We start from the raw sequence: 9,645 nt of genomic DNA, 5'->3' as shown, positions 1-9,645 counted from the left end.
CAGATCAGTCTTGTAATCTAAGAAATATTGCAGTTCTTCTGGATTGCACTGCATGAAAGATGCCTTTATTATTATTAAGAAATGCTGCTTATCATTTGCACAGTAGGTTTATAGACACCTGTGAGTAACTAGTGTGAAAGAAATGGCAGTGGTATTTGGGTTGTTTCAGTGTTTCTTGTCCTGTAGATGTGTATCTTTTTCAAATCAAAGAAAGCAGCAAGTAGTTTAAAGAATTTTCCCTGGTGATCCATGTCAGTTGAGATACTTGGAAACCCATGCCAAGCAGCATTCTGTTCAAAAGATGCCAGTTACAACCTGGCCAGCCTTTTTCTTCCCTTGCATGCAACGTATTTCCCAGTGATTGAGCCGCTTGTCTCAAGCGGCACAATCTACTTACGCAACAAGAAAACTTAGACATAGCTGTAGTTACAAACAGTTCAGGCATCAGCCTTTGAGACCTTCTGATAGTTTTTTTGGTGACTCCTTCAAATATGTTTTAACCTTTTTTTCTTATTCTGCCCTCTGTTTTTAAAGGAAATCAGACTCTCTGATGGGGAAGAGTGCAGCTGCATTAATTGCACATTTAACAGCTGGTGGGGGGGAAAGAATGCTTGCTAGTATTTCAGTTGCTGTAATCTTAGTGTATTCAGAGAGGTGTTTGAGCTGATGGTATCCCTTTAAATATCCACTTGGGTTGAAAAACACTGGATTTGGTGACAGGGACACTCAGAGACTTTAAGGGTGGAAGGCATGGCTTGCATCTACAGAGATACTTGCTGAAAAACAGGCGTACTGAGATCCTGGTATGTTTGCCAAGAGCAACAGCTAAACTTGGGCAGCTGGTTTAGCAATTAAATAATGTTTTTGTTTTGGACAATGGGTTTATCATAATGAATTAACCGGTGGACTGGTCAGAGTGGCAAAGGGGTTTGTTTCTGATTCCCCAACCATGCAGCATACCAGCACCGGGGGACGTACTTCCCAGCAATGGAAGTGCAAGAAGCATTCCACACGAATTGTCTGGGAGTGGGAGCATGTACACTTGTGTCTCCCTTGTGTGTCCCTTGTATGCAAACACCAGATTCTTGTAATCTCTTGAAAATACAAACGTGATGGATGGTATAGCTTGGGCATGGAACAAGGAAACGCATGGTGCCTGTGCTTAGAAGTTGACGCGTGGCTCATGCAAAGTCGTTTTAGAATAGTCGGGGGCGGCGGTGGGAGGAGGGAGGAAAAGAAATGCCTTCAGGGGGCTGGGAGCCAGCGTGTGGGCGTGCTGCAAGCTGGCCTCGCCAGCCTTCCGCGCCGCGCTTCTCATTCACCTCTGCTCCACACAGCCTGGCCTGTCTGTGCAGAAAGCAGCTTTTCCTTGCTCGGAGGTTAGCAGGAATTTTTTTCAGGTTTCTTTTTTTCTTTCAAAAGGGTATTGTGCGCAGGATGCTCGGTTCTTGGCAGCTCGCCCACTGTGTGAGGGGAGAGAGCTCGCTGGTTAGGTCACAATGCAGATAGCCGCTGTCAAAGCCAGTTAGCATTTGCAGGGCATCCTTTCCTATTTCTCTTAAAGAAAGAGGGGTTTTTTTAGCAGGTAAATTTTGTTTCTCCAAACACAATCACTTTCTCTTTCTTAAAACTTATCTGGGGAGAAGCAGACTTTTCTTTGTAGAGCAGTTCAGGGCTGCTGGATGAAAGATGCTTGTGTGTGAGAGTGGGAGTTACATGGGAAGATGTTGTGGATGCATAACCATTAACACCAACTTTAATTATGAAATGTGTGTTCAAGAAATAAAAGCAAGCATACTTTGCAGGGCTTAGGAAAGGGCCTAGAAGCAACATCTGTTCAATATGTTAGAAGACGCTTGAAAAATCCTGTATTTCCCTCGCCAGAGCTGAAGGGAAGGCACCAGCTTGAAACCTAGGCTTGGGAGCAGGGGCCTGGCAGGAGCTGCCTGGCCGGTGGGTATCACAGGCAGCTGCCTTTTGTCGTCCTCTGCAGAGTGATCAAAGCACCGTCCTGGAACAAGTTGGGGTTTCTGCTCTTCCTTTTAGTTTCCAATTCAAGATTCTTTTTCAACAGTCAATACCCCTGTGTCTTGTGTCACCTCTCTGATCTCCCCTCCCTGGTGTCCATCCTCCTAAAGCTCTTGTACTGACAGAGCTGGAATCACTGTACAGAGGACGGGGGGAGGTAAGAAAGCGGGGTCAGCATATCATGGTTGATCTCCATGATTTTTGCCGGGCTGAGTTTTGTTGCTCTTGAAGCTCATGGATGTCAGCTTTGCTTCAGAGGGATTCTGGCAGGCTTTCCACAAAATGGGTGTTCCTGTGTGTAAGAGTTTATTAAAGGAGGCACTTTGCCAAATAAAACGTGGGCTGGAAGCACAGATATTTGACAGTTGTGGAATCACATGTGTTTCTGAAAGTCAGAACCATTTAAATGGGAATGAGCATGTGCTTGTGTCCATCCTGTCTAGTGGCTTTGTGCAATGAACCATGTATGGTTGCACCCAGGTGGAGGATGCAGACCAAGACCACCCCCGGTGTAAGAAGCTTGATTCCCCCAAATCCCATGGCAAATTATTTCCCTTGGCTTAGGTTTGATGAGAAGCAAACCGACTGAAATACATTGTGGGAGACCTTTTCACGTCAGGTGGTTCCCCTGCTCATTGGCTGGGGATGGTTCACTGAGGGTGCTGCACTCCCAGTGATGGCTGAAGCCCCTGCTCTGGGTGTCAAGAGTTTGGTCACTGCACGTGCCTGTCCCTTCTGGGGAGCACAGTGTGAACCTGAGGTGCTACATTCCTCCATGCCAGGCTCGTCCCAGAAGCAGCAGCTCTGCCAGGACCAGTCAGGGTTTCTTCTAGGGTTGTCAGAAGATGCATCAAAAGATAATTTTTTTTAATGGAAATTAGATTTCATTCCAGCTGAGGGTAATTTGAGCTGTGGTAATGGTCTGAAAGTAAATGAGATTCAGCTCTGTAGACTGCAGCCACAACTTTCTGTTCTGCTCATGTCATGCTTCTTAAAATGGCATTCATTCCTAAATCTGGCCCTAAAGCTCTGTGTCCCAGGTTTGTCCTCATGGGAAGCTTCCTGAACCCGATGGGACTTGCAAGGGAGCAAAGAGTCCATCTCATCCTGTTCAGGTGGAACAGCCCTCCTAAGCAGCTTGCAGTTTCAGGGGGAATAATCTGTGGCTCCAGCAATGTGTCCCTACGAGTCACAAAGAAGAGAGGAATCTTTGCAGGGGAAAATTCCATTGCTGACACCTGATGAAGTACTGCTGGACTGTCCAGAGTGGAGGACGGATGCAATTGCTGAGCCTGTCACAGGAGGGGATCTCTCTGTCTCTCTTCTGACAAAACGTCTTGGTATACACAGGGTTTGCCGGATCTGATCTGCTCAGCCACGCCAACTGTGATCTCTCTTCTCTCAGATCTCCTGGTGTTTGACTCTGTCTTTCCTGGCCCCTGCTGGGGGCTGTTGGCAGGCTGTGCACATGGTGTGTGCTGTAGCTTTCCAGAAGCCCTGTCCCTTAAGTGAGGCAAGCTGTTCCGAACTGATAGCACCAGAAACAGCTGAATTTACTGAGTGCTTGCTTTTATTCAGAAGCCACAGTTTGGAAATGAAGGTGCACTTGCTGGCTATTTCCAGAGCTCTGATTTGTTGCAGGACACATTCAAGGATGATCTTCCTCAGCATTTGGCTGAGCCATCACCTTCTGGGCACCAGGGGCTTCATGGCCAGGCATTGGTTAATCCAATTTGTGTTGGGACATTTTGAATTAGCTGCACCTTGGTGCCGAGCTTTGTTTTCAGATGCTTGATGCCCGTTGCTGGTGCTGAGGTCTTGTATGAATCACTAATGGATTTGATGGCTTTTTATGCTTGATAGGGAGACATGTTTCTAACAAAAATGCTCTGCATTGCTTGCTCAGTTCCAGGAAAGCATTGCAAAAACATTTTGGTGGAAGTTTTGATATTCTTGAGCTGTATGCATGCAAAAGTCCAGGCTGACTATTGAATATTAATGGCTCTTCAGGGGCTTGTGAGAAGTGTGTCTTGAGGTGGAGTAGCCTTGACAGAAAGATGAACTGTCAGTGGCGTGTGAGTTCCACAAGGGGTTTAATGCTGTGCCCGCTGCTTTCCACACGAGTGCACTCCCTGTGTTGTGCCTGGTGTTCAAATGCAGCCGGGCCTGAGGAAGATGTGCAGGTGCTGGGTCAGAGCGGTGCCACAGGCTGAGCTACTCAAGGCTGGCCACCACTGCCATCTCTGTCTGTGACTGTGACAACCCTGTGCCAGGTTCTGTGTCTGTGGCTGGTGTGCCGTGGGGCTTGCAGGGTGCCTGTTTGTCATTACTTGTCTCCTGTCCTTACCCTGCTGCCCACATCAAGCCATGGAGATGCCAGGCAGCTGCTCGTGATATCAGCCTCCATTTAAACCCATTTCTTAATTGTTAGTCAGAAGTGGGTGAAAGAAGAGGGAAAAATCCCTAACTGGAGTAGCAACAGCGACAGGTCACAAAGAAGTCAGGGTGGTCACCATCAGACTTCTCCAGGTGCTTGGTTTCTCTCAGGTCATGGCTCCCACCAAGTACAAAGACAAGGGCACTTCCAGCACTGTCACCCACGTGTCCCTATGGCTCCTGAGGGAGAGCCAGCTGTGTTCCAGACAGCCCTGCTGCTGGCTGAACCCATCTGCACATGCTGTGGTTGTGTCGGGACAGCCTGTGCCAAGGTAAGCTGCAGGCAGGCTGCCTGTGAGGAAGTGGCAGCCTGTCCTGGCAGAGCAGGGAAGACCCCTCAGCTCAGAAAAATCTTTGTCACCTGAGGCTGATATTTTACAGCCTCTGAAGCCATGATTGATGTGTGCTGGAAGTTTTGCACTTAACATTGCTTTTCCAGATCTCTCGAGGTTAAAAAGACACTGGTGCATCTGGTTTTTGCTTCACTTCCAAGGTGGTTTTCCCCTAATAAAGATGAGAGTGTGTAGATTTTTCTAAATGAATAAATGATCTGCCCAGGAGCACTAGTTTGTGATAAACTTAATTTAAATGCAGCTGCATATTCTGCAGCTGGAGTGTGGTTTTACACAGCATAAAATAGCCTCAATATGCAGAGAGGATTAAGGCTATGTGAAGCACCTAGGCTCTGCCATAACAGCTTATATCACTATAATTTGGATTTTGAATTAATTCAGGCTTCATTCAGTCCTTGGAAAGTTTTTGAGCTATTTTAACTACTGCTCTCTTATGTCCCTCCATCTGGTAGCTTAGCTAATATAAATTACAGTCTCCTTTAATAAAAGGCAGTTGACACTAGGTCCTGTGTAGCTGCTTAGCAAATCTTGTTTTAGCAGATACCTCCCTTCCCATGACCTTCCTCATTCATTCTATCCCTCCCAAATCTTTATTGTGTAACTTGAATGTAATGTTTAGTTTAGAGCATCCTGTGAAGCAGGGAAACACAACTGAAAAGGAGGCTAAAAAGGGGAAGAGAGAAACTTCCTGGCCAATGAATGTGTAATTGCACAATTTAGTTAATTGTATTGGAAAAAAGTTTAAGAGGAAATAGAGTAAATGACTGGCACTGTTCTGTCCCCACCTGCCAGTACCCTGTTTAGCTGTAGGCTGATTGCTTGTGTGCAAGTCAGACTAGGCAGTATGTGGCCTTTGTCAATAGTCTTCTTGGGGAAAAAAAACCAACCCAACATCCAAATAACTCTGCAATTCAGTAAGGGAAGTTGGGAGGGACAGGAGCCAAAACTGATACATAATGCAGAAATGCAATCTGGAACTTTGGGTTGGGGGAATTGCTTCTTCCTTCACCAAGATGCATCTGTGGTTGAGTAGCCCATGACGTATTTCATGAGAGGCCTGATTGACATGCAGGTTTCTCCTTTGCACAAGCTTCTGGTGATTTCCCTGCTGTTTCCCTGAATCTGGCAGGGATAATTGCTTGTTATGATAGCATCAGTCAGAGATAAGATTCTTGTACAGAAGGCTTCAGGCTGTCAATAGTTTAACTACCATGTTGCAGCTGTGTTCAGTAAATAAACCTTTGGGAATGCTCAGAATGCGGTTTTTGGAGGTGTGGAACAACAGTTAGTCACTGCAGACCTAAGCTACTAATGTCGATCCTACCTTTTTGGCGTGTACTCCAAGTGTTTCTGCGCTGTAAGGAGAGCTCCAGCACAGCAGATATGCAAAGAACATGTACAGGGCAGCATGGAGCATTTTCTAAAATTCCACAGGAAAAATCTAAGGCAATAGATGTGTTCATTTGGTAGGCTTTCTATGGCTCCTGTGAGCCCAGCTCCAATGTCTCACAGCTAAGGCATGATGTTCCTGCTTGGGCAGGAGCATAAGTTATAGCCTTCCAGAAAAAGGCATTGGTCTCTTATTCACTTGGAGAGTTTAATTTAAGCTCCCAGGTGAGTATCTTGTTGTGCTCTCAAGAACTTGCTGACTTCCCTGATAGACTGAGTGCCAAGGGAAACTGAAGGAAAACAGGGTAGAGATTATCCCACCATCCCTGCAACACCCAGCAAACCCACTCTCCTTTGTTTTAAACTGGGGTTTTTTTTGTAGAATGAGATTGTTTTGTTTGATTGTTTTTTTAATGGCACAATATGGGGTAATGGTTTTAAACCGAAGGAAGGTTGATTTAAACTAGATGTAAGGAAGAAGTTTTCTACTGTAAGAGTGGTGAAACACGGTTGCGCAGAGAGGTGATAGATGCCCCATCCCTGGGAACGCTCTGGGGGCTCTGAGCAACCCGATCTAGTTGAAGATATCCCTGCTCATTGCAGGGGTGTTGGACTATATCACCTTTAAAGGTGCCTTCCAACCTAAACTATTCTATGATGCTATATCCACAATTCTTTGTTCTTTCTTCCCTGCTGAGGGGAGAACATGGCTTTGCATTTCACTTCATTGTTAAAGGTTAAATTCACCAAGCACTGTTGGGGTGGCTTTGTGAGCAGATGTAAGTACCAGTGATACAGCAACAGGGTTCAGGTTGCAAAAATTTATGTTGGAAGGTTGTCTAAGTAAACTGCAGAAGGGAAACCCTGGAGGCGGAGAGCTGGCAGGAGTTGGACACCTTCTAAAAATGCAGGCTGCATTACAACATGTGAAATCAAAGCAGCCTGGGAGCCTGTTGAAGCTGCTCAGTCAATAGATGTAGAAGGTGTTCCAAATAAGCATACGTGGCCTCTGAGGAATGTTTTGAACTCCTCCCTGTTGCTGTTTCCTGATACTGTCAGTGCTTGGTGTTTCCTTTATGCTCTGGCATTATTACTATTATTGTAGGAATTAGGGGTGTTGCAAGCACATTGCTTAGGTGAAATGGTAACGGGAGAGGTGCCACTAGAGGAATCTGAGGAAGAAAAAGGAGGGGCAGCAGTTTATGCTGTGGACACATCATCAATCTCTCTTAGCAGTACCAGCCTCTCAGGTGATGCACAGTCTGAGGTGTTTCTGCACTGCAGCCACAGCGGGCTATTGAGGAGAACACTTGAATTACCTTTTACATTAGCCAGTGTCTAATTTTCTAATTGTAGCACTCTGGAGGTCAGGAAGGGCTGGAAAACCTGCCCAAGAGCCTGTGCTGGGATGTGATGGCATCTGGGCTCTCTTGAGTCAGGTTAGCAGTGCTCTTAGGTAGTGCCCATCCTTTGATGGCCAGAGTGAACTGACCAACAGCTCTTCTGGAATGTGGGGACCTAGAGGCCTCTGGGAGTTTCCTTGCATTGTGGGTTGAATCATATGTCGAGATGGGCTCCAGGCATGGTGGCTTATGGGCCTGGTGTGAAAGATGGGGAGGAGAAGGGCACAAGAGGTGAGTGGGAAGAGGCTGTGCATTAGAGGAAGGGGTGAGTGGACACACTCCAGAGCGGCCGGTCAGCCAGTACAAGTGCTGGCATGGCTGCCTGTGCTGTCTGGATGCATCCACAGGCATGTGCAGAAGTGAACAGCCAAAGCTGAGGTGCGTTGGTGGGTGATGAGTGAGCTGGCTGAGGGGGACTGGAGTAAATTTAGAATAGAGCAGTTGAGTTGTAAAGGTCCTACAGTGATCATTGAGCCCAACTGCAAAGAAAGTGACAGGACAATTAGTTCTTGGCTGTCTGTGGAGTATTGCTACCCACACGTGAAGGGGATGGCAAAATTGTGTGTCCTACAAGCCTTCATCAGTTCGCATTTGCAAGAAAAAGAGAAAAAAACCTCACCCCATATTTATAAAATGGCAGAGTCAAGTTGAAAAAGGAATTGCAAATAAGGGAGTGGAGAGACTTAATGTAGTCCTGGGAGTATCTCCCCTGCTGCATGCTGCGTCTGCAGGCAGGTCACGCCATCTACAAACGTGGCAATGTTAATAACAGTATTGATTTGTCTTAATGCAGTTATGAAAGCTGAACCTCAGAGGTGTAGGAGGGCCTTATTGGTAATTTGCATCGAGATTGATGAAGGATAGTATCAGCCAAAGGGGAGCAAATGGAGGCTAGAGCAGGGCAGGGTAAAATGGTGACCATTAAAGGAAGAAAAGTACCCACAGCACTTGAGGCTTCTCCATCAAATAGAAAGAAATCTGCTTAAAATATAATGCCTATGACTCAAAGAAAAGGAATGGGGTTAAAATTGTTTGAAAAACAAGATAAAAGAAAAGTAAAGGTGTCTGCAATGTCTTTGCTGCAAGCCAAGGCCTGTCCAAGGACTCTGCAGGACGTGGCAGAGCTGCAATGCTTGCGGGGCAGGCAGGGGTGGGTGATGTCTAACCACTCAGAGGGAGTTTTACCCTTGTCAGATAGATCAAAATGGGGTCTGAAAAAATAATTTGTCACCTTAGTTTCTCTGGTGTCTCAATGAAGCTCTTTTTGTAAGTAGGATCTTTACACATGATTATTTGGAGCATGCATCTTAAGCTTTTTGCTAGCAGCTCTGAAAATAGTAGACTGATGCACTCACCTCTTCCCGCCCAGCCTCCAAAAGTTTCTGGCATCTCTTCCTTTAATTCTGCTTTGTAATTGAATTTCTGCCATGAGTTTCTTCTGCTAATTCTTTTATAGCACACTTTTAATTGTCAGTGAATTTGAATATTGCATGAACTGTAAACATAGAAATTAATGTGTGCTATCCAGTTACCCTCTACTCCTGCAGTTTGGAGCAAAGGTTTTGTATGATTTCAGACATCCCCAAAAGTCTTTTGGGATGCCAAAATCTAGCATCTGGACTGTGAAATTCCATTTACTTTGAGCATATAAATATGGCCTAATAATATTGCACTATTTGGTTTGTTGGATGGGGAAGGCACAACAGTTTTTTAGCAGCAACACAGAAGAGAAACTAAAACAGTTTGTGGGTTGTGTTTCCTATTTTGCCATTGACCAAGTTCAATCCTTACCTTGTCTTTCCATTGGGGTTCATTTGTTTTGCAGCTTGGAGAAATAACATCCATCACTCTGTATGATGAGGATACTAAGTTTTGTCATAAAAAGATGTTGAATCCAATACAATTTGCTTAAATGTTTTTGTTGCTGCCAGGTTGCAACATTTATGAGTGTCTGCCCAGGGATGTCAAGAGTAATAGAAAATTCCATGGTGTACTAGTTTGAAAACAAACCAGTGGGAGGCACTAAGTCAGAATAA

The sequence above is a fragment of the Corvus kubaryi genome, unplaced genomic scaffold, assembly GCF_017639235.1.
Source record: "Corvus kubaryi isolate FWS band 111438036 unplaced genomic scaffold, C.kubaryi_AGA036_p1.0 37354, whole genome shotgun sequence".
Taxonomy (NCBI): Eukaryota; Metazoa; Chordata; class Aves; order Passeriformes; family Corvidae; genus Corvus; species Corvus kubaryi.
This window is presented reverse-complemented; position numbering follows the sequence as displayed.